This window comes from Coregonus clupeaformis, chromosome 23, assembly GCF_020615455.1.
Source record: "Coregonus clupeaformis isolate EN_2021a chromosome 23, ASM2061545v1, whole genome shotgun sequence".
Lineage (NCBI taxonomy): Eukaryota > Metazoa > Chordata > Actinopteri > Salmoniformes > Salmonidae > Coregonus > Coregonus clupeaformis.
Window position 1 is genome coordinate 20,265,425 of NC_059214.1, and position 24,940 is coordinate 20,290,364.

Below are 24,940 nucleotides of genomic sequence, written 5' to 3' on the forward strand. Positions count from 1 at the left end.
GCCCCTTCTTGCGCGTGGGGTTGTGAAGCCACACGTCATAGTGCCGCTTTTGGCGCATTCCTGCGTTCTCGAGTTGCTCTCTTGCGAAGGTGTGAGCCGCTTCAAACCGGTTCTGCAGACGACAAACATAGTTCGGGCCAGGCAAAACCCCGTCGTCGTTATCAGGAGGGTGGCCAAACCAACTGATTATTCCCCCTACCAACGCATCAGCTACTGTTTCTGCCTCCTGGTCTGGGAGAGTGTAAACCTCTGGCCACTTGGTGAAGTAGTCCATAGCAGTTAGAATCCACCTGTTACCGCTGTCTGTGGTTGGAAACGGTCCAACTATGTCTACCCCCAGTCTCTCCATGGGCTCCCCTACTGGGAATTGTTGTAGGAGGGCGTGTGACTGACCTGGAGGTCCTTTCTTAGCAGCACACTCGTCGCACTGCCTGCAAAAGTCCTCCACATCCCTCCTGTGCCTGGCCCAATAGAAGCCTTTATGTACACGCTTTAACGTTTTGGAGACCCCAAAATGCCCTGCGCCTACTCCCCCGTGAAGCTGCTGTAACATGCTCCCTTGCAGCCTTTTGGGAACCACTACCTGCCACGTAATTTCTCCAGTAGCTGGCTTTTTCCACCCCTTCTGGAGCACTCCCTCAGCCACTCTAAGGACTGAGAATTTAGCCCACAGTCCTTTGGTGACTGGCGATAGAGGGGCTACTTCCCCCCACGGCGGTCGTCTTCTCTCTTCCACCCACCCCAGCACAGGACGCAGCTCTGCGTCCTCCTCCTGGCGACGCCTCCTCTCCCCGACGTCCACAGCCTCAAGCTCCCGGCACTCTGTCACCCTCAGCTGACTCACCGTGGTGGTGACTCCCTCCTCCATGCACAGTTCCCTCTCTCGCTCCACCCGTTTGGCGCAGTACCCACAGCCGTCCTCAGCACACGGGCGGCGGGACAAGGCGTCTGCATTGCTGTGGCAAAGGCCGGCCCTGTGCTCCACCTGGAAGTCGTAGGGTTGCAGCTCCTCCAACCAGCGGGCAATCTGACCCTCTGGCTCCTTGAAGGAGAGAAGCCACTGCAGGGCGGAGTGATCCGTCCGCACCACAAACGGCAGGCCCCCCAGGTAGTACTTGAAATGGCGTACTGCTGCCACGACAGCCAAAAGCTCTCTCCTTGTCACGCAGTAGCGTTTTTCAGCCTTATCAAAAGTTCTGCTGTAATAAGCTACTACGTGCTCCCCGTCAGAACCACGCTGAGCCAGCACAGCCCCCAAGCCCTCATTGCTTGCGTCGGTGTCCAGGATAAACGGACGGTTCGGGTCTGGTGAGGACAGGACAGGGGCCTCCACCAGGGCACGTTTGAGGGCCTCAAACGCCCGCTGGTGCTCTTCGGTCCACTGAAAAACAGTGTCCTTCTTGAGAAGGTGGTTCAAAGGAGCTGCTATCCCCGCAAACCCTTTCACAAACCTACGATAGTAGGATGCCAGACCCAGGAAGCTCTTAACCTCTTTTTTTCCCCTTGGAACTGGCCACCCCCTCACAGCCTCCACTTTGTCTGGCATCGTGTCGATGCCCTCACCACCCAGTTGATGACCTAGGAACGCCACCTCCCTTTGCAAGAAATGGCACTTTTCTGGGTGTAATTTTAGCCCCGCCCCCGAGATCCTCTCCAGCACTCGCCTAAGTGCCCCCAGTGCCCCCTCAAACGATGTGCCGTGCACCAATATGTCGTCTAGGTACACGACACACTCGTCTCTCGGAACCCCCGTCAGCACTCTGTCCATGAGCCTCTCAAAGGTGGCAGGAGCATTACAAAGCCCGAAGCACAGCACCTTGAACTGCTAATGGCCCCTATCCGTGGAGAAGGCAGTTTTTTCACGTGCCCCAGGCGAGAGGGGCACCTGCCAGTAGCCACTGCGCAGATCAAGGGAAGAGAACCACGAGGACCCTCTGACGTGGTCTAGCGACTCATCGATCCTCGGTACGGGGTAAGAGTCTTTAGTGGTGACAGAATTTAGGCCCCTGTAGTCCACACAAAACCTAAGTTTACCCCCTTTCTTAGGCACCATGACGACCGGCGCGGACCATGGGCTATCTGACGGCTCAATGAAATCAGCCCGCAACATGTCAGCAATAGCTGTGGCTGCTGCTTCCCTCTTCGCAAGGGGAATGCGACGGGGCCGAATTTTAATGGGTTGGTTGTCCCCAGTGTCGATGTCGTGCTGAACCAGGTGCGTTTGCCCTAACTCATCTTCCCCCCAAGCGAAGCTATCTTTAAAGTCAAACAGCAGCTGCTTTAACTGTCTCTGTTGTCTCTCATCCAGACCTTGACAGTTTTTCAGCCACACAGCCTCAACGGCGTCGATAACTTCCTCCTTCCCCCCGTCGGGCTGATGGGGTGAAGGAGCCAGTGTGTTTTGGGCTACTGGGCTGCCTGTGCTTGCACCATTATGGGGAGTGAAGGTCGTTGCCGCCTGAGACAGCTGCTGGGATGGCACAACGACCAAGGGAGCAGCCGGGATGACCAGTGGAGTTTCGGCAAGCTTGGAGGAAGACGGAGGGACGGCCCTGCCCCCTGCTGGCCCTCCCGAAGGCGACATTCCCACTGTGGGCCCCCCCGACAGCCTCAAAGTGAGAGCGCTCTAATAAAACTGTCCCGTGCCAGCTCGTCTTGCACCCCAATCGGCATAGTTGCATAAGCCCGCCTGGTCAGGCTCAGAATACCACTTGCCAACGCCTTTAATGATTCCCCCTGAAGTCTCTTTTTGTTACTCAGTTCAATCCGCAGCATGTTGGGCTGTGCATCGCTGCCGAAACGGCCCCCCAATGCCTCCACTAGCGCACCGTAGTCGCCCCTCTCGTCCGGGGCTAGCGTTAGCAGGCATTCCGACGCCTCCTCTGCCAGGCTCAGGGCAAGCTGTAACCCTTTCGTCTCGTCAGACCACCTCCCGGCTCTAGCCAACAACTCGAATTGAGTGAAAAAAACGTCCCATTTACCTTGTCCATTGAACTTTGGAAGTTTAGCCGCTACCGTGGCTAATGGCAATAGGGCGCTGCCATCTCTGTTTACATAAAGAGGCCCAGCCATTTCCGCACGCGGTGACGTCGATATCTCCGTCGCCGTGACGTCTGTTCTGGTCGAGCGGTTTGAAGGAAAACCCGCCCGTTCTGCCATCTTGCTGACTGACAATTTAACTCCCGCCATGTGGCTCTCCAGCTCTTTACAGCCGTCGTCGCCTGACCCTCCCGACCGGGTACACCCGAGCCCACAACGGACACTTTGTCTGACTCTTCCTTAATTTTCCGCCTCGCCCCAATCATCATGACTGTAGATGCGAGTCACGCTAAAGCTAACCACGGCCTATACTGAAACAGCTAACTCGCCTAATCTCCATCCATCCCGTCGTTCGAAAGCACTTCTGACACCAATGTAATGACCCAGCTGGGTCATAAAGTAAAAGGGAGACGGGCACCAGGTGTACAGGCAGAACACAGGTTTATTCCTGAATGGGCAATTGTTCCGGCCACAGCCCACGCCGCTAAACCTCGAACGTACACAAATATAACATGTCAAGTTAAGGGTCCCGAACAGAAGAGAGAGAGATGAGACCGTAACCCCTATTTAAGCATTCCAAAACCCAGCGGAATTGCCCATCATACCCCCCCCCAACCTTTCCATCTGTCCTGGCATATTTAACTCCTGCTAGCACCCATGAGAACGATAACACACCCACGAACACAGAACACAACACCGGGTCGTTACAATATCTTCAGGTCCCTGGCAATTCCCAGCCCTACTAGAATTGGGAATTACGAGACTAAGGAGTTGCAGAATTTCCTTTTCACTTCAGTAAGAAGCCTTTGGCCATACATTTATTATAGAGAAATGTCCCAAGTAAACGTTTTTCTTCTTATTTCACCAAAAGTATTTACAATAATGTTATTTTAGCTCACCAAAGACTTTGAGAGATTTTTATGTGACTAAATAATGTTTTCAAATAAACTATGAACGAAATTTGGAAACATTAAAGGGAGCTCTGTTCACCACTGATACAAAGTAGCCCTCCTTGACCAGAGCTAGATCCAAAGTAGCCACAAGCGTCCTCTTCTCACAGCCACTGTGCCAAACCAGCACAAGCGCGAGCATGCGGGTGGGTCAGTATTTTACATTCAGCTTGCTTGGTGCGCCACCTTGTGAAACATTAGTTTTAAATCTTATTTTCAACTTCCTTTACCGTTTGAAAATGGCGGCGGTGGTTGTCAAGTAAACGAAAGACGCTAACTAGTGTTTGCAAGATGGCGAAATATGTAGCTAGAATTGGTTTCTATCTAGTTTTTTTATTGTAAAGGTGGCTGCGGTATTCAGCGAAAACTTTTACCATCTACTTTATTGCTGCGGTTTTAGGTGAAACATTGTCAAGGCAGGAACAGAGGATGAAGAGTCAACGCTGGTAAATTGAAGTGTTGCACTGTAGCTAATTCTCTATTCACTGATAGAGACATGTTCACAATGTATCCAATAAAGCAACAACACTTTACTGTGTAGCTTATTTAGAATGGAGAAGCTACAGTGTAGCCTACTTGGTTATTTCTTTAAAAGGTTCTGAAAGAAAGAACACACAGCATATCAGCCAGAATGTTTTCGATAACATGCATGTTCAAATTCTCGTAAAAGCATGTAGGATAACATGTAGGCAGTTAGGCAATTTACCCTCTTAGAATAAGGGGCAAAACATTCAGGATGAATCTCCTATAATTTATACATGTTCTGAATGGTCTTCTTGATTAGCATATTGGTTACATTGTTGAATTTGTAAACATCCGTAATACAGGCCAACTTGCAATGGAACTTTCCAGGAAGCATTGAAGATATAACAGACACAAGTATCATCATGCTGACCACTTGCATTCCATAAGAGTTATTTATTTATCAGCACAATGTTGTGTTACAGCCTACTTTGATTTATTCAGGTATTTTCTTAAGTGTTTTCTTTGATTTTATGTCTGCCATAAATTAAGCTATTTCCTATCACAGCTCTACATTTCATGTTTTTGTGTTTGTTCCCAGGCCTTGATCAACTACTATTGCCACGAGAAGTATTTCATTCATGTATTAAATGCTGCAGCTGTGGCCCAGAGGAAATTCAGCAATTATCCAACCTTCAGAGGTGTCCATGCCTACAGTACCCTGATGCAAGGTAAAGGAAGACTCCATTGCTTTGCTTGAAACAAACAAATAAAGCAGCTACAGTGAGGTCAAAACGTATTGGGACAGTGACACATTTTTTATGTTGTTTTGGCTCTGTACTCCAGCACTTTGGGTTTTAAATAATACAATGATCATTAAAGTGTATCCAACAAGTTTGTAGAGTCATAAGATTGATGTAGTAATTGTGTGCTAGGAATATGGGACCAAATATGTTAAAGTATACTTATACTTTCATACCTGCCCTCCAGGACACCTACAGTACCCGATGTCACAGGAAGGCCAAAAAGATAATCAAGGACAACTACCACCCGAGCCACTGCATGTTAACCCCGCTATCATCCAGAAGGCGAGGTCAGTACAGGTGCGTCAAAGCTGGGACCGAGAGACTGAAAAACAGCTTCTATCTCAAGGCCATCAGACTGTTAAACAGCCATCACTAGCACAGAGAGGCTGCTACCTACATACAGACTTGAAAATAATGCCACTTTAATAATGTTTACATATCTTGCATTACCCATCTCATATGTATATACTGTATGCTATACTATCTATTGCATCTTAGCCTATGCCACTCTGATAATGACATTGCTCATCCATATATTTATATATTCTTATTCCATTCCTTTACTTAGATTTGTTTGTATTAGGTTTTTGTTGTGGAACTGTTAGATATTACTTGCTAGATATTGCTGCACTGTCGGAACTAGAAGCACAAGCATTTCGCTACACTCGCAATAACATCTGCTAACCATGTGTATGTGACCAATACATTTGATTTGATTTTTGATTTGATTTGATAATACACATAAGTGAATTTGTCCAAATACTTTTGGTTGCCTAAAATGGGGAGACTATGTACAAAAAGTGTTGTATTTCTAAACAGTTCACCCAATATGGATGAAAATACCCTCAAATTAAAGCTGACAGTCTGTACTTTAACCTCATAGTCATTGTATTATTTCAAATCTAAAGTGCTAGAGTACAGAGCCAAAACAACAAAATATTTGTCCAAATACTTTTGGACCTCACTGTATATCTTGTAATATCAATGATTCCTATGTTTCATTTTAGATCAAATTCAGGAAGCCAACCATGAGTTGGAAAAAATAAATGACAGACAAGATGTCTCTCTCTGCACATTCATGGCTCTTGTTTATGCAGAAAAGAAAAGGCCAAACCCAGGTAAATCCATATTTGTCTTGATCCATGTTTATGTATTTTTCTGTAGCTGAATCTATACACTTAACTGTTTGTGTTGACTGCAGATCGAGATTTCATTCAGGAACTGGATGCCAACGTGAAAGAGGACTGTGAAAGTGCAACTCCTAAAGGGCTCTACTATGCTGGGATGTTCCTATGGCTTCTGGGATGCAATGACAAAGCAAGGGAATACATTGAGAGTATGATAAAACATCTCTAATGGTTCCAGAGAAGTTAGTTTTGTCATATGTGTTTCTCTCAAATTGTTGTAACAATGAATTTGGTATTTTGAAGATGCATTAATTTACAGCATGTATTAGTTTTTTGAAAGTATACAGGTGTCGTACACAGAACTCAAACAGTTAAATCAATTAAATTATGCTCACGCTATGGCAGTACAGGGTTGCCAATAACTTTTTGAGTGGAATGACTAGAAATCACAGTATACTTCTTTCTACCTGGTTTGCTTTTTGTCTACCCTTTTATAACGTTTGGATTGATGTCTGTTGTTCAGGGGCTTATCCTAAAAGGCTGGATAGATCTGACCTCTGGTAAGCATGCAAATGCCAAGAAGGCTGGGAAATACTTTGACGAAGGCCTGAAAGAGAAAGCAGACGTTTTCGCTCTGATGGGAAAGGTACGAAGGGCACCTGTGTTAAGAACAGATGTTTCACCTCCAAAAAGCATAATAATTAGGATTTTGAAACCCACCATCTCAGATTGTTCTGAAATCGTTTCTGTAGTTAGTAACAGATACGATTAGCTTTCCTGAAACATTATTTTGTTGAAATATAATTTGATCTCTGAGAAATTAAGCAAATTGATTCGACCCAAATTGGTCATTTTAATTATAGGATTCAGATAATATTCAATAAATATAGTATCCAACATCCGATTTGGACCAAACTTCTTCCTGCCAATGTGTAATATTTTGTTTTTGTCAAAAGCCACCCACGGAACCCCCCACACCTCATGTGGCTTGGAGTATTGTTTCTTCATACTATGTAATGTATTCCCTGTGAATCTGGTGATGTTTTTTTTACCCTGTTCAGAGAAATTAATCATTGAAGTCGCTTGCATTATTTACCATAAAGTAGTGTGAAAGTACCAGGTTCTGACCACTAGATGCCGCTGTTCTTGCTATAACACTATTTTATCAATTCTTCTGGTCTCTTGTGTTTATTATATAGATCACAAAATCTCCTTTGAACTTTGGGTAGAAAACCAATAGATTTGGCTCATTATGAATATAAATTGTGTGGTCGTGCTCCAGTTTGTCCTTCTCTTAGCTACCTAATGCTTCAACCCAACTCTTCTTGAATAGACCAACAAGTGGCCGCTCTCTGAGAGGGCTTTCCCTATGCAATTCTCATTTGAAATTTTTCCCAAGCCCTAAACTTTGATGGAGAAATAAGCTAGGGACTAAAATGTTGTGACAATCCTAATAAAATAATGAATTGCATGGCAGTCTTATATTTTTGAAAAAAACTCCTCAGGAAACAGCTCTATATGTATTGTGATTAGTGACATTTACCATTAAACCCAACACAACCCAATTCTATTACAATTGCAAATTACTGCACAGTGTGTGTTTGGGACTTTTACCATTGAAGACCACTAGAGACCATAACATTGAAAACATTAGAACTGCTGTAGCCTAATGGTTTGCTTGTTCACCAGGAATGGTCTAACAGTAACTAATCCAGACCTTTTTTGAAGGGAATAAACCACACACAAAGGGGCCGTTTCCTGGAGACAGATTAAGCGTAAAAGAAGGACAAACTCATTTGCTTTTATGGAGGACTGGCTTGAATTGTGAGGATGACCACACAAATGATTGTCATCATGAGTCAAATCTATAGTTTTTTTACCCAAAGTTGCAAAGGAAATGTTGATCTATTTAATGAACAAAGGAGACCAGCAAAATGGATAGGTATAGCAGGAACAGCGACATCTAGTGGTCAGAATCAGGTACTTTCACACTCTTTTATGGGAAATAATGCAAGCAAATTTAATTACTGATTTCTCTGAACGGGGGGGGAAAACATCACAAAATTCACAGGGAACACATTACATAGTATGGAGAAGCAATACTCCAAGCCACAGCTTCATACTACTTGTCAAACATAGAGAAATTATAGGTGGCTTTTGACCAATTTTGGGGATTCCTAATGTAAAAATATTACTCATTGGTAGGAAAAAGTTGGGTCCAAATTGGATGTTTGGTACTATATTTATTAAATATTATCTGAATCCTATCAATTAAAATGGCCAATTTGGGTGTAATCAATTAATTTCTCAGAGATAAAATTGCATTTCAACAAAATAATGTTTCAGGAATGGCAATCTTACCTGTTTCTAACTACAGAAAAAATTTCAGAACAATCTGAGATGGTGGGTGTCATGGCTTGCTGAAATGACATGGAACAACTCATTGGAGACATTGAGTTCTCTGTCACTTCTCATATTTCATGTGGCACTTAGTTATTGTGCCTCAATGTGCTGGATTTTCTGTGTCCCACACCCTTACTGGGATGACTGAGTGGCGCAGCGGTCTAAGTGCTTGAGGCGTCACTACAGACCCCCTGGTTCGATTCCAGGCTGTATCACAACCGGCCGTGATTGGGAGTCCCATAGGGCGGTGCACAATTGGCCCAGCGTCGTCCAGGTTTGGCCGGTGTAGGCCGTCATTGTAAATAAGAATTTGTTCTTAACTGACTTGCCTAGTAAAATAAAGGTCAAATTAAATAAAATAATTCACTAACATAATCTGTGTCTCAATTTGGAACATATCTCACCATATATTGAATGGATCGTTTTGCCTTATCTGTGGTAGTACAGTGAGACCAAATGCTAGCTTGCTACCTTTTGCTCTTTTTGTAGAGTAATTTTCTGTCGAAACAGATGTACAACAATGCGTTTTGACTTTCCCTCAACATGCCCATAAATTATGTGATATTTTGTCTGTTACAGGCACATTACTATGAGTATCTACAGAATATTTCCAGAGCTTTGGAGACAGTCAACCAAGTGATTGTTCGTTTCCCTGGGTTTCTCCCTGCCTTTATCAAGAAGAAGTTTCTGTTGACCCTGCAGGACTGGGAGCAAACTGTAGACGCAGCACAGAGGTAAAGTATCCCATCTTGTAGATGTTTTTGCTCTATAAATTGTGTTTGCTTGTTAGCTTAAATTAATAATACTGGAAATAATAGCTGGCTTAAATCTTATTTTGTAAAGGTTTGTTTGGATCAAATAAATACTTTAATTGCTGGATTTGGTCAATCAATGGCAGCCATATAAAGAACGAGCCAGTCAGCCTTTACAAGTGGGTCTGTATTCAAGTGCAAATGAAAATGGAGCGTGATGCCTGGAACCAGTGCATAATGACTGAGCCATTGTTCCTGACTGCTCGCCCGCTGGACCCTGGCCAGAGCCAGGGAATATAAAAAGGCCTTTGAGCTGAAGCGCTAGAGCTACGCGTTTCCCAGGATGCACTCCTCCAGGTTCTATGAACTGCAGGAAGGAGGATCACTCAAGTGGAGCCTGTTTCTAAGGGGATTAAGCCCAAGACCAGAGCCACTGGTTTAGCCCTGCTGAGCCGTAGCTCTGTGAACAGGGATGGACACATGCAGTGCACAGTCCTGCTATTTTTTTCTCATTGTCTAAGTCGGTGTTCTTCCTTAGATTGTATTTTTTCCTTTTCCTCCTGCCTTGTTGGTCACATAAGCCATCATGGGAAAAACTAATATAAAACCCTGACAGCACCACATTTTCATTATGATCAAACAAACGGTGTTGGTCATTAATGTGATGTTTCCTACCCAATTCCAGACTTGCAGAGAGATAAAAACAACCTAGAAGCCCTGGGAATGCTCACTCTTCACTCCTTATGCAGAGAGGGAGACATCACAGAGGTAATTTTCAAACAGTACGAGCTAACATGAGAAACAGATTACACTATAACCCACTGCCACACAACTAAATGTGAAGGGTGAATGTTTTCCATGATGTGTACATGGTCAAGCAGGATACCCTTTTTCCTTTTTGGCAGTCAGTAAACCAGCTCTCAAATCTGGTCAGCAACTTGGACGCCCAAGAGCCTCACAGCCCAGAGCTTTTCTACAGGATGTCTTTGGCTTTCACACGGGTGGTAAGACGTGTTTAATGGTTTGCAATAAACATATTTTACATAGAAGATATTGTGACTAGGTTTCACCTCTGAAGAGATTTTGAACCCCTTCACTTCACCGTTGTAACATTGCAACAGTCTCTGAACCAGTACATGCCATGTCTGACATGAGGTATACACAAAGACTTACTCTAATGTTATTACTTACTAGTGTGGAAGAAATTAGAAAAATGATTCACCAGACCCACATCATGGTAGACAAAGCCTTCTCTCAAGCCCAAGGGGATGTGGATCTGGCCACAGAGCTGCGCTACCAGTTGGTTCTGCAGGGAAGAATCAAATAGGCTATGAAGTGGTACAAGACTGCCATGACTCTGGATGAATCAGGTGTCTCAGCTTTGACAGATTACACTGATTGTTCTAACATATGCTTTTTAGCTGTAATGTAGCTATGCATGTCATTATATACCTATAACAAAATTGATTAATATTTACAGTTTAGTTGAGAATTGTAAGCAATCTATAAACAAATATTTAACAGTTTGTAAATGACTTATAAATCCTTTCTAAGATTTTAGATTGTGAAACATGATATTTTATTATTTCCAGGTATTATCAGGTGCCAGCTGATCGAGTGACACTTAGAAGATGCAGAGCAACAGCTGGAGTTTCTCACAGAGATACAGCAGTCTATTGGGAAATCAGGGGTAAGGCTGATAGAGGACAGATATTGCTCTGTTTAATCCAGTTCAAAGGCCTAGCCAAAGTAACCTTATTACACTTTTGACATTCATATCCACTATTTGGTAATAAAGTAAAGCCCAGTAGCCTTTTGGACAGCTTTTTGTTGAGTAATTCTTGGTATTTTCTGTGTTTGTTAAGCCCTTTACAGTGACATCAGCCTGGATGAGTAACCTCTGAGTAACAGCTGGTTCTGTGAGTCTTTAGTTTTATGGCCTCTGCTGGCCCAGGGAATACTCTCTAGGTGTGTCCCAAATGGCACTGTATTCCCTTTATAGTGCACTGCTTTTGTTGTGCACTATGAAGGGAATAGGGTGCCATTTGGGATGCACTTTCTGCTGTACGATTGTGGTACAAACAACGTTGTCTTAGAGCTGCCCTAGCCCTACTGAACGATGCGGTGGACACCCACTTCTCCACACTGTATGGCTTGCCGCTGGGGGTGGAATATTTTTAGAAGCAACCCTGACTTCCTGCTGGAGATTGTCAAGGAGTACATAGCACTCTGTCCTGCTAAGGTCAGTCTGGAGGGGGATGTCTATGGATACATTTGTTCAATACATAATTTCACGCTTTATTCAGACAGAGTAGAAATTATAAGGGGATATACAGTAAATGAGGAGAGGGGAGAAAGTTGGAGAAGGGTCTACTTGGGGATTGAACCCCAGTCTCTGGTAAGAGGGGGGGGGTTGGGGGGGGCTCTGCACATCTATGGATCCATTTATAGAGATTACTGTCTGTAATTATTGACACCACATTTACTGGGATTAATAAATAAATCAAAGAAGTCATCACAGGTCTTAAATTGACTTTTATCTCCTGTCATGGCATTCATTGTGGTCTTGGTCTAAGCCCATAGAGATAAACATTGGCATCATCTGTGTGTTAGCCTACAGCCCAGGGCCAGCCTCCTGCCCCTCAGCTCCAGCATTGTGCCTCTGTTTTGGACACTGTGATCACGATAGTACCTGGACTCCTACAAGGCATCTTCCTATTGGCCAAAGTCAGGTTTCAGTCAGGTGAGTTTCAACTGTATTGCATGTGACAGAATTATGCTTTGTTTTCATGCCAAGTTGTTCTCAACATGGATGACAACAATAGGTTTGATGGCAATGCTGATGTCCTTTAGGTGATTATTGACACTGCACAGAGCAGCCTCCAACATTGCCTGGACCAGTGTCCCTCCCATGCTGAGGCCTACCTGCTCATGGCACAGATCCACCTCTAACAAGGCAACTACAAGCTCTCCTCCCAGTCTCTGGAGCTCTCCCTCAGCCACAACTTTGAGGTAAGAACAGCATTCCAGATGAATGTGATATTAGATCAAACAGAACTGTTATGGGAACACCCATCCTCAAATAACTCTGTGTGCCACTCCCTGCCAGGTCCGAGAGCTCTACTGACTGTGTGTCCGTGTTCCTGGAACTCGCCGAGGCCATCTGGCTCAACGGAGAACAGGTAAGAGAACATGGAGAGAACTAGCGTAGCAACAGAGACTTCTCGGAACTCATAAAATGCAGATAGGGGCCTTTGCACTGAGAACATACATACTCCATATTTTATTGTACTTATATTTCCGGTAGTGTTTGTTCAGGTTTCCATTCTCTTCTGTCTGTCATATCATTGCCCAGTGTTGAACAGTGAAGTCTAATTCATGGCATATCATTGCATTTTGTATCAGAAAGTAGCCTGGCCCTCCTTGAAGTCTCGTAGATCGATGCATTGCACTCTTTTTGTCTACAATGCCCTCTTGCATAAACTTCCGCCATACGTTACCTTATTGTTAACCTTCAGACGTATAAGTTACCAGACCCGGACTGAGGGATGGCTAACCCTGGAGATCCCTTCAATCTCCAATGACTTAGGTAAATCTGCTTTTCGTTTTTTTGCAACTTATGTGGAATTATCTCCAAAAGTCCTAAAGCTGCAATATGTACCTTTTTGGGTGAGCCGACCAAATAGAGTTATAGATCTGTCATTCTCATTGAACGCAAGTCTAAGAAGCGGCAGATCTGTTCTATGTGCGCTATTTATATGCCTCCTGTTCTTAAGTTTCGTTTTTGCATCTTTTACTTTCAGTTTTGTATACCAGCTTCAAACAGCTGAAAATACAATATTTTTGGTTCTGGAAAATATATTTCACAGCGCTACACTATGCATGCTTGTTTTGCCACATAAACTGAAATTAGGCGAACTATTAGAATTTTAACAACCAGGAAATTGCAGAGCGATTTCTGCATAGTGCAGCTTTAAAGTTGGTGCCTGTAGGGCAATTCAGGCGGATGTTAGAGGGCCTTTTTTACTGAAGAATTTGTTTGTTTCATATGATTGTGTTTTGCTTTTTGTGTTTGCTTTTCATGTATTGTGTAATTGATGTGTATATAGATATGTATAGTGTAATTGTTGTTTATTGATGTGTTCATGCAAAATAGGCCATGGTCTCATCATGACTCGATGCTTAAATAAAGGCTAAATATAAAATGAACATGGGTTTGACATTTCAGCATGAAGCTGCCAAAGTGATGCAGGACGCCATCAACGAGTTCTCGGGCACTCCTGAGGAGCTGCGTGTCACTATCGCCAATGCTGACCTGGCTCTGCTGCGCGGCGACACCGAGCTGGCACTGAGCATGCTCAGAAACATCACTCCTGTGCAGCCCTACTACATCCAGGCCAAGGAGAAGATGGCCGACATATATATATATATATATATCTGAATCACAGGAAAGAGAAGCGCCTCTATGCCAGTTGTTACAGGTGAGGAACAAGAACAACTCAGCATTATAGAAAAGTCCATAGTCTGACCTTAGGTACACAAACTGTTCACTAATGGTGTTTGACATGAAGTTTAGGGTAACAAATAGTTTGTTACTACTTGAAGCCATGTCTCTTATCCAGTGCACTAACCACATCCCCTATTGCTGTGTCAGCCCACCCTTCAATGCCATAGCATCAGTCAGTCCTAACAGTCTCCAGGCCACAAGTTCCCAGAAAATCAAGTGGAAATGTTCAACTTTATCCACTCATGCAGCAAGGCTGTATGTGCAAAGCTGCCTGCAGTGTCTAGAAGTGTGCCGAAGATCTTTCCCCTCATCTCTGATACTGTACTTGTGTTGACAGGATGAATTTTCCACACAGAGACACCGCTGGGAAGCCATTAAGCATGAGTGAACCTCAGAGCAGACACATGTCCGTATAATGTGGGACTGTAATGTCTAGAATAAGATTCACCGTGAACTTTTCCCCCTCTTTCCTTAGAGAATTAGTGGAGAAGCTGCCCAGTCCTTATACAGTGGGGGAAAAAAGTATTTAGTCAGCCACCAATTGTGCAAGTTCTCCCACTTAAAAAGATGAGAGAGGCCTGTAATTTTCATCATATGTACACGTCAACTATGACAGACAAAATGAGATTTTTTTTCTTCAGAAAATCACATTGTAGGATTTTTTATGAATTTATTCGCAAATTATGGTGGAAAATAAGTATTTGGTCAATAACAAAAGTTTCTCAATACTTTGTTATATACCCTTTTTTGGCAATGCCACAGGTCAAACGTTTTCTGTAAGTCTTCACAAGGTTTTCACACACTGTTGCTGGTATTTTGGCCCATTCCTCCATGCAGATCTCCTCAAGAGCAGTGATGTTTTGGGGCTGTCGCTGGGCAACACGGACTTTCAACTCCCTCCAAAGATTTTCTATGGGGTTGAGATCTGGAGACTGGCTAGGCCACTCCAGGACCTTGAAATGCTTCTTAAGAAGCCACTCCTTCGTTGCCCGGGCGGTGTGTTTGGGATCATTGTCATGCTGAAAGACCCAGCCACGTTTCATCTTCAATGCCCTTGCTGATGGAAGGAGGTTTTCACTCATAATCTCACGCTACATGGCCCCATTCATTCTTTCCTTTACACGGATCAGTCGTCCTGGTCCCTTTGCAGAAAAACAGCCCCAAAGCATGATGTTTCCACCCCCATGCTTCACAGTAGGTATGGTGTTCTTTGGATGCAACTCAGCATTCTTTGTCCTCCAAACACGACGAGTTGATTTTTTACCAAAAAGTTATATTTTGGTTTCATCTGACCATATCACATTCTCCCAATCCTCTTCTGGATCATCCAAATGCACTCTAGCAAACTTCAGACGGGCCTGGCTTAAGCAGGGGGACACATCTGGCACTGCAAGATTTGAGTCCCTGGCGGTGTAGTGTGTTACTGATGGTAGGCTTTGTTACTTTGGTCCCAGCTCTCTGCAGGTCATTCACTAGGTCCCCCCGTGTGGTTCTGGGATTTTTGCTCACCGTTCTTGTGATCATTTTGACCCCACGGGGTGAGATCTTGCGTGGAGCCCCAGATCGAGGTAGATTATCAGTGGTCTTGTATGTCTTCCATTTCCTAATAATTGCTCCCACAGTTGATTTCTTCAAACCAAGCTGCTTACCTATTGCAGATTCAGTCTTCCCAGCCTGGTGCAGGTCTACAATTTTGTTTCTGGTGTCCTTTGACAGCTCTTTGGTCTTGGCCATAGTGGAGTTTGGAGTGTGACTGTTTGAGGTTGTGAACATGTGTCTTTTATACTGATAACAAGTTCAAACAGGTTCCATTAATACAGGTAACGAGTGGAGGACAGAGGAGCCTCTTAAAGAAGAAGTTACAGGCCTGTGAGAGCCAGAAATCTTGCTTGTTTGTAGTTGACCAAATACTTATTTTCCACCATAATTTGCAAATAAATTCATTAAAAATCCTACAATGTGATTTTCTGGATTTTTTTTTCTCAATTTGTCTGTCATAGTTGACGTGTACCTATGATGAAAATTACAGGCCTCTGAAATCATTTTAAGTGGGAGAACTTGCACAATTGGTGGCTGACTAAATACTTTTTTCCCCCACTGTACATGTCTTATACTTGGGGATGCTTATGTGAATATCCAAGAGGTAGGTATGAAATGTAATATATATTTGTTTTGTTGTTACCCAAAACAAGGCAATGATTGTAGGGTTGTTTGAGTCTTTCACAGTAGTGTGTTCACAGGAAGTAGTATTATGCAATGTTTTCTTCAATCACGCAACTATTTATAAAGATAGTAAACAACTTATCTGTGTGTGGTATCTCCCTTCGTGACTCCCTCACTCAGAAATTTTGAATCATCACAGTTAATGTTCTGTACAGCTGAACGTCACTAAGTCAAGTCTGTTTATTCGCAGCCAGAGAAGGCCATCGAGATCTACGAACAGGCTCGGAAGAAAACCCCCAAAGATGGTGCTCTGGCCAGCAAGATTGGAAAAGCTCTCGTCAAAACTCACAATTGCGTCAAGGTTTGTATACTAACTGGGGAGCTACACTGGGGCGTCAGGAAAACAGGAGCTGCTACACTGCGTAACTTCTTGCCGTACAAGCCCAAATGATAAAAAATAAAACCAGAGCGTAATGTTGCGCAAAGCAGTGCGAGCCTCTCACAGCCGCGCTCCTTACGCCCAGGTTTCATTTAAATAAATTGGAGTGTCTTAGGCTCGGCAAAAGTTACGTGTCCAGTGAAGCAGGCCTGTAAGAAAAAAACATTAAAAGATCAACTAAAGGAATCTATATTAGTCAATAGCTGTATGATTCACCACTGTTATTCACAGGCAATCAATTACTATGAAGCTGCTCTGAAGACTTCATGCTCTATGACCTGGCTGAACTGCTAATGAAGATGAAACTTTACATTTACATTTACATCATTTAGCAGACGCTCTTATCCAGAGCGACTTACAAATTGGTGCATTCAACTTATAGCCAGTGGGACAACCACTTTTCTTCATATTTTTTTTTATAGTACGAGACGTGCGAGAACATTTTACAAGAGGCTCTTGCCCAAATCCCAGGTAAGCTGGATGTCATTACTACAATTTTGAACATTTTATATGTTCAATTATATAATTCGTTGTTGGTCATAAATTACAATGATAATACATAGTACTTAAATAGCGCTTTTCTGACTTTTCACTCTTGTCGGCTTGTGTTGTTTTGTCTAGTGAATGAGCTGCCATCATTAACTGATGATTGTCGCTATCTGGTCCTGTTGGCTAAGATCCAAGGCAAGGTTGACAAAAACGATAATGCTTTACTTTCCTTGCAACGAGAAAGTATTCGGATTAGTCTGATATTGTAAAAGCCCTTCTGCTACGCAATGAGAGAAACTGAAATATATTATTATGATCATTTTTAAGATTTAAAAAAGCTGTCTAGGTCTCCCCCAAGATACGTGCATAATTCACAACATTGTTATTGCTTAGCTATACCGTGAACCCAGACTTGTGCTGTCATTTAGGCCCGGGCCAAGGTGTTGAAGCGGGTGCATTTGGAGCAGGCATACGCTGTCCTCATGCAGAAGCAGCTCGCTGCAGAGATCTGTACTGAGATCGCTAAACACTACACGAGTCTTAGAGGCTATGAGAGAGCAGTGACATTCTACAAGGAAGCTCTTGTCTATTGTGAGAGTGATAGCAAGTTCGGTGCAGCTGAATCAAGCCTTCAGTGTGTGCTCCCTGCACCTGTGCTGTTTTTGTGTAGTTTGCTCATTTGCTTATTACGATAGTTTATCTTATCCTCTAAATGATAATATAATTAAGTGCATTTTTGGGGGGTGAATGTATAGTTTTACACCAGCCAGTTATATTACTACACGTGCTCATAGGAAAGGATATTATTATTATGATGTTAGAAGGTAATCGGTTAAGAAAGCTTAATTTTGAATGCTTTCATTGCTACTAGGTGATGCTGGAGATGGCGCGGTTGTACCTTACTCCTGATGATGTGGATGGCTGCCAACAGCAGTGCAGTGTAATTCTGAAGAGTGACCAGGTCAATGAAGATGCAACACTGGTTAGTTATATTTACAGTGGGGAGAACAAGTATTTGATACACTGCCGATTTTGCTGGTTTTCCTACTTACAAAGCATGTAGAGGTCTGTAATTTTTATCATAGGTACACTTCAACTGTGAGAGACGGAATCTAAAACAAAAATCCAGAAAATCACATTGTATGATTTTTAAGTAAATAATTTGCATTTTATTGCATGACATAAGTATTTGATACATCAGAAAAGCTGAACTTAATATTTGGGACAGAAACCTTTGTTTGCAATTACAGAGATCATACGTTTCCTGTAGGTCTTGACCAGGTTTGCACACACTGCAGCAGGGATTTTGGCCCACTCCTCCATACAGACCTTCTCCAGATCCTTCAGGTTTCGGGGCTGTCACTGGGCAATACGGACTTTCAGCTCCCTCCAAAGATGTTCTATTGGGTTCAGGTCTGGAGACTGGCTAGGCCACTCCAGGACCTTGAGATGCTTCTTACGGAGCCACTCCTTAGTTGCCCTGGCTGTGTGTTTCGGGTCGTTGTCATGCTGGAAGACCCAGCCACGACACATCTTCAATGCTCTTACTGAGGGAAGGAGGTTGTTGGCCAAGATCTCGCGATACATGGCCCCATCCATCCTCCCCTCAATACGGTGCAGTCGTCCTGTCCCTTTTGCAGAAAAGCATCCCCAAAGAATTATGTTTCCACCTCCATGCTTCACGGTTGGGATGGTGTTCTTGGGGTTGTACTCATCCTTCTTCTTCCTCCAAACACGGCGAGTGGAGTTTAGACCAAATTACTTTCTCCCATTCCTCCTCTGGATCATCCAGATGGTCATTGGCAAACTTCAGACGGGCCTGGACATGCGCTGGCTTGAGCAGGGGGACCTTGCGTGCGCTGCAGGATTTTAATCCATGACGGCGTAGTGTGTTACTAATGGTTTTCTTTGAGACTGTGGTCCCAGCTCTCTTCAGGTCATTGACCAGGTCCTGCCGTGTAGTTCTGGGCTGATCCCTCACCTTCCTCATGATCATTGATGCCCCACGAGGTGAGATCTTGCATGGAGCCCCAGACCGAGGGTGATTGACCGTCATCTTGAACTTCTTCCATTTTCTAATAATTGCGTCAACAGTTGTTGCCTTCTCACCAAGCTGCGTGCCTATTGTCCTGTAGCCATTCCCAGCCTTGTGCAGGTCTACAATTTTATCCCTGATGTCCTTACACAGCTCTCTGGTCTTGGCCATTGTGGAGAGGTTGGAGTCTGTTTGATTGAGTGTGTGGACAGGTGTCTTTTATACAGGTAACGAGTTCAAACAGGTGCAGTTAATACAGGTAATGAGTGGAGAACAGGAGGGCTTCTTAAAGAAAAACTAACAGGTCTTTGAGAGCCGGAATTCTTACTGGTTGGTAGGTGATCAAATACTTATGTCATGCAATAAAATGCAAATTAATTACTTAAAAATCATACAATGTGATTTTCTGCATTTTTGTTTTAGATTCCGTCTCTCACAGTTGAAGTGTACCTATGATAAAAAATTACAAACCTCTACATGCTTTGTAAGTAGGAAAACCAGCAAAATCGGCAGTGTATCAAATATTGTTCTCCCCACTGTATATGCCATCTCTGTCGAGTCCCATTTGAAAATCGTGTTGTAAAACTTAATGAATTTCTCTTTCCTCGTAGATGATGGCTGACCTGATGTTCAGGAAGCAGTACTATGAGCAAGTCGTTTTCCACTTTCAGCAGCTACTGGAACACAAACCAGGTGTGACAGGGCTCTGTTTCTCCTGGATCTGAATACACAACTTCCCCCCTGAAATAGAATTTAAATGGAGATTTGGCAAATCTTTAAAAGGAAACTTAAGAACCTCAATGTAAATATGCACTGCTGATTTGACCTCCCCTGGACTGGAAGTAATGTCTTTCCCATATGTTCCTGCTAGACAACTACCCAACACTGTCACGTCTAATCGACCTGCTGAGGAGAGCTGGGAAGTTAGAGGAAGTTCCCAGGTTTCTGGAGATGGCTGAAAAACTACTGCAAAGGACTTTATCTGTGGTAAGTATACTAATAATATTTATTGAATCCATGTACATTTATTTACAATGATCATGGTATATTTTTAATAATGAAGTTGGATTTGGTGCGCAGGTACACAGGTGAACCCAATGATGGGTTGCGACACTTCAACAAGGCCCGGAAAGACAACGATTGGGGTCAGAATGCTGTGTACAACATGATTGAGATCTGTCTTAACCCAGACAATGACACTATGGGAAGAGAAGTCTTGAGAACTTATGGGGTGAGTTACATGTGCAGTAATAATAATATATTTCAATGAACAGCTGAATATTAGCTGTGGGGATGTTTTTTAAATTCTTACAGTGAGCTCCAAAAGTATTGGGACAGTGACAAATGTTTTGTTGTTTTGGCTCTTTACTCCAGCACTTTGGATTACATTAATGTGGATGCTATCATGATTATGGATAATCCTGAATGAGAAAGTTACAGAGGCATAAATATCATACCCCCAAAAAAATGCTAACCTCACCTGTTACTGTAATGGTGAGAGGTTAGCATGTCTTGGGTGTATGATATTTGTGCATCTGTAACTTTCTCACTCATCATTATTCATGATTCATTCAGGATTTTCTGTAATCATGGTAGAATTCACATTAATGTAAAAGTGTTTAGAAACATATTATATACTTATTTACAATAAAAGTGACTCCAAAATGACACAATACATTGTTTATCATTCATTTCTATTGGGCACAAAATAATCTCAAACACAACCAAAACGAACAGCAAATGCATCCATCCAACAAGTTTGTAGAGTCACAAGTTTGATGTAATCATTGTGTGCTAGGAATATGGGACCAAATACTGAACTTTTGACTGCTTTAATACACATATACGTGAATTTGTCCCTATCCTTTTGGTCCCCTAAAATGGAAGGACTATGTACAAAAAGTAATTTCTAAACGGTTCACCCGATATGGATGAAAATACACTCAAATTTAAGATGACGGTCTGCACTTTAACCTCATAGTCATTGTATCATCTCAAATCCAAAGTGCTGGAGTACAGAGCCAAAACAACAACACATGTGTCACTGTCCCAATACCTTTGGAGCTCACTGTAAGAATCTTTAAATTGTTTTGCTAAAACACATCTGTAAATTAATGTTATCTTTGCTTATTTATCTGGCTGTCAAGTTGACATTGATGTAATTGCTCTTCTTTTTCCATTCTCATCTATGCTCAGGAACTCAACTGAGAAGCAGGAGTCGGAGCAGCTTGCTGTGAGGACAGCAGAGAAGCTCCTGAAGGAGTTAAAGCCCCACACGTCCAACTACGGATCCTAGAGAACTACTGCTTTCTGGCCACCAAGCAGAAAGCCAACATTGAGAAAGCCCTGAATGTTTTCACAGAGATTGCAAACAATGAGGTAAGTCAACTCCAGATGGTGTACATGAGTGGGCATACACACCCTTAGAGCAATTCTAACCTCACTGGATGCATTATCTCAAGCTTTCTCTTTGCTTTACACTTTATTGATGTTGACTTTGGAGGTTTTCTTAACAGCTTATCTATTGAGTAACTTTCCTTTTTTATGGTAAGTAGTTTTTTCCATGGTAAGAGAAGTTGTGTAAGAGTGCAGGAGAAATTGCTGTTGCACAAATTGAATTATCCTCATTGCTGACAAGGAAACATTCCAATTTACATTTTTGGATACCCTTGTCTACTTAATAGAAATAAAAAGACATGTTAGATGTGATAGACTGTAAAACAACACTTAACTAACCAGAGCTCCCTGTTTTAACTTATAAGGACCATGTGCCTGCACTGCTAGTCATGGCGACGGCCTACATGATTCTCAAACAACTCGAGCCAGGAACCAGCTCAAACGCATAGCTAAGATGAACTGTAGCATTGTTGACACTGACGAGTTTGAGAAGAGCTGGCTGCTCCTGGCCGACATTTACATCCAGTCAGGGAAATACGACATGGAAGGGGACCTCTTGAAAAGATGTCTTCGCCTTAATAAGGTCAATGTTGGGGGGTAGCAAAGAGCCATACTGTAATAGCAAAGAGCCATACTGTAATACCCTTGATCAAAACGAATCAGAATGAATTTTAGTCTCTCACAGTAACAGTCATTGTTCATTTTCACAGTCATGCTGTAAAGCTTATGAATACATGGGCTACATTATGGAGAAGGAGCAGGCATTCCAGGATGCAGCGCTGAACTATGAAATGGCCTGGAAATATGGCAATCAAACGAACCCCCCTATAGGTATGTTTAAGGACTTTTTTTATATGCTGCTGCCATTTTATTTTTGAAATAATGTGAATATACAACAGTACATTAATATGAGTATATGTTTGTCCCAGGGTACAAGCTTTCATTCAACTACCTGAAAGCAAAGAGGCATGTTGATGCCATAGATGTCTGTCATAAGGTAGGTTAAAATCATAAGATGAAATAAGATGTGTGTTAAAATGCAGTTTGTTTACATGTTGACATTGGATAACATCATATACATAAACGAAATATTCATGTTTTCTTTAGGTTTTGGATGCTTATCCCAATTATCCAAGGATGAGGAAGGACATCTTGGAGAAAGCTCGGGCAGTTTTGCGGTCTTGGCACACACACACGCACGCACACACACACACACAGAGAGAGTTTGTGTTTTATTGTTTGGTCTCATTTGATGTGTTTTGTTGACATGTATTATTATTCTTAAGTATTTGGATGTTATTATGAAGGATATTTTTCTCATGTATCAAGGGAATTTTCGAGAGATGAGAGACAGTGCTTTTTATAATCATGTGACTACAATACAAAATGCGTATTGTTATAGACTTATTTTTACCATGTGTTTTTCTTGCAAAACAATGGAAACAGTGACTCTCTTGCAACACTCAATAAAGAAAGATATATTGTTGTGCAGTAAACGTCACTGAGGCCAGGCACCACTGGCTGAAATGACATTTTAGCATCTACCTATCAATTTTAGATTTGTTGGTATTTTGGTCGATTAATATGAGTATTTTCAAAAAGTAAACATAATGTCAATCTTGATGGAAATGTATATTTTCTTTAGTTTATCATACTGCCATCATATAAATGTCAGGAATTTTAACCACTTTAAAATGGACATACAGTACATCCATAATTTCAAAGCTCACTACATTGAATTACACATCATTTCAAAGTCAATTTCATTGAGAATGTAACAAACTGGACAATATGTAGTAACTTACTTTGAAGAGATGTTGATTGGGTCTAAGTAAGTGTTTGGCGTTTGGTAGTCTAAATTAAGTGTACTTGTCTTAACTGCCATTTCCCGAAAGTCAGACTCTTCCCACACACCAACTCACTTTCCTCAGCTTCAGAAGCATCTACATTTACCAAATTGTGTGTGGTTATCCGTAGCTATATTCTCGAGACTTGCCCAGAGGGAATTGTTGATATGTTGTACATTTTTTATTCTACATCACGTTTTCTTTAGAAACATTTGCCAAAAATGCTTTTAACATACATGTCTTTAGTATTTTACAGATAGAAAGATTTAAAAAGTATTTATCCACAATCTGCTCTGATTAAGTCCAGTCCTGGAGTGTCAAAAGAAAATAGAACCAAAATGTTAATGCTGAATTAATCCAGTGTCCCGAAAAATAGATTTGTGGGATATGCAAATATGTGTATATTTAGTGAGACTGCCTTATTTGCATATTTTTATACAATATTTTGGTTTTTTTATATACAAAAAAAGTATTATATTGTTATCTACAATCCCCTATTAGGGTGTGGTACCTGGCCTTATATTTATTAACTTTAAATGCATCTTAAATTGTTTTTAAATCATTGAACTTCTTATTAAGGCGTAGTCATTACATAGCAGATCAGACATGGGTTATGTCCCAAATGGCCCTGGTGAAAAGTAGTGCACTACATTGGGAGGGTGCCATTTGGGATGGAGACATGCAGTTATTTCCAGGTTAAGAATGAATATGCACATCCAACTCCGTGTCAGTCAGTTACACTAGACTTGATCTAGATATTATGGTGTCATCCACTCTGTTGATATCATGTTTTTCTATACATGTAAGGTTGTCCTTTTTTAATGAAGGGAAATACCACTCTGGGAGTCGACAGAACCCTCCCATAGGGAGGTTAAGGGTACTATATTGAATGTTGACTCCCACTGCCAAGACAAACACCCAAACTCTAAGTCTTGTACCAGTAGCCTAATGACCATTGAGCTTTGGTAATGACCCATAACATGTCTTTCAAATGGTTTTCTTTCCAACAGTATTTGCAAAGTTATCAATCAATCAATCAATCAATTTTATTTTATATAGCCCTTCTTACATCAGCTAATATCTCGAAGTGCTGTACAGAAACCCAGCCTAAAACCCCAAACAGCTAGTAATGCAGGTGTAGAAGCACGGTGGCTAGGAAAAACTCCCTAGAAAGGCCAAAACCTAGGAAGAAACCTAGAGAGGAACCAGGCTATGAGGGGTGGCCAGTCCTCTTCTGGCTGTGCCGGGTGGAGATTATAACAGAACCATGCCAAGATGTTCAAAAATGTTCATAAGTGACAAGCATGGTCAAATAATAATCAGGAATAAATCTCAGTTGGCTTTTCAAAGCCGATCATTAAGAGTTGAAAACAGCAGGTCTGGGACAGGTAGGGGTTTCGTAACCGCAGGCAGAACAGTTGAAACTGGAATAGCAGCAAGTTAAAGTTATGAAAATGACAAGTACATTATGCCAATTACCAGTGTAATGAGAAATAATATTGAAAAGTTGACGCACATACACAC

At 42.4% G+C, this 24,940-nt stretch overlaps 1 long non-coding RNA gene and 1 pseudogene across 1 annotated transcript; both read left to right on the forward strand.

The window, feature by feature from the left end:
• Window positions 1-4,229: 4,229 nt before the first annotated feature.
• On the forward strand, window positions 4,230-5,481 carry LOC121536813. Its single transcript, XR_005994902.1, has 3 exons — window positions 4,230-4,435; window positions 5,053-5,182; window positions 5,442-5,481. It is a non-coding gene; the product is annotated as an uncharacterized LOC121536813 (long non-coding RNA).
• A 27-nt stretch (window positions 5,482-5,508) lies between these two features.
• On the forward strand, window positions 5,509-23,128 carry LOC121536812 (annotated as a pseudogene).
• Window positions 23,129-24,940: the final 1,812 nt, after the last annotated feature.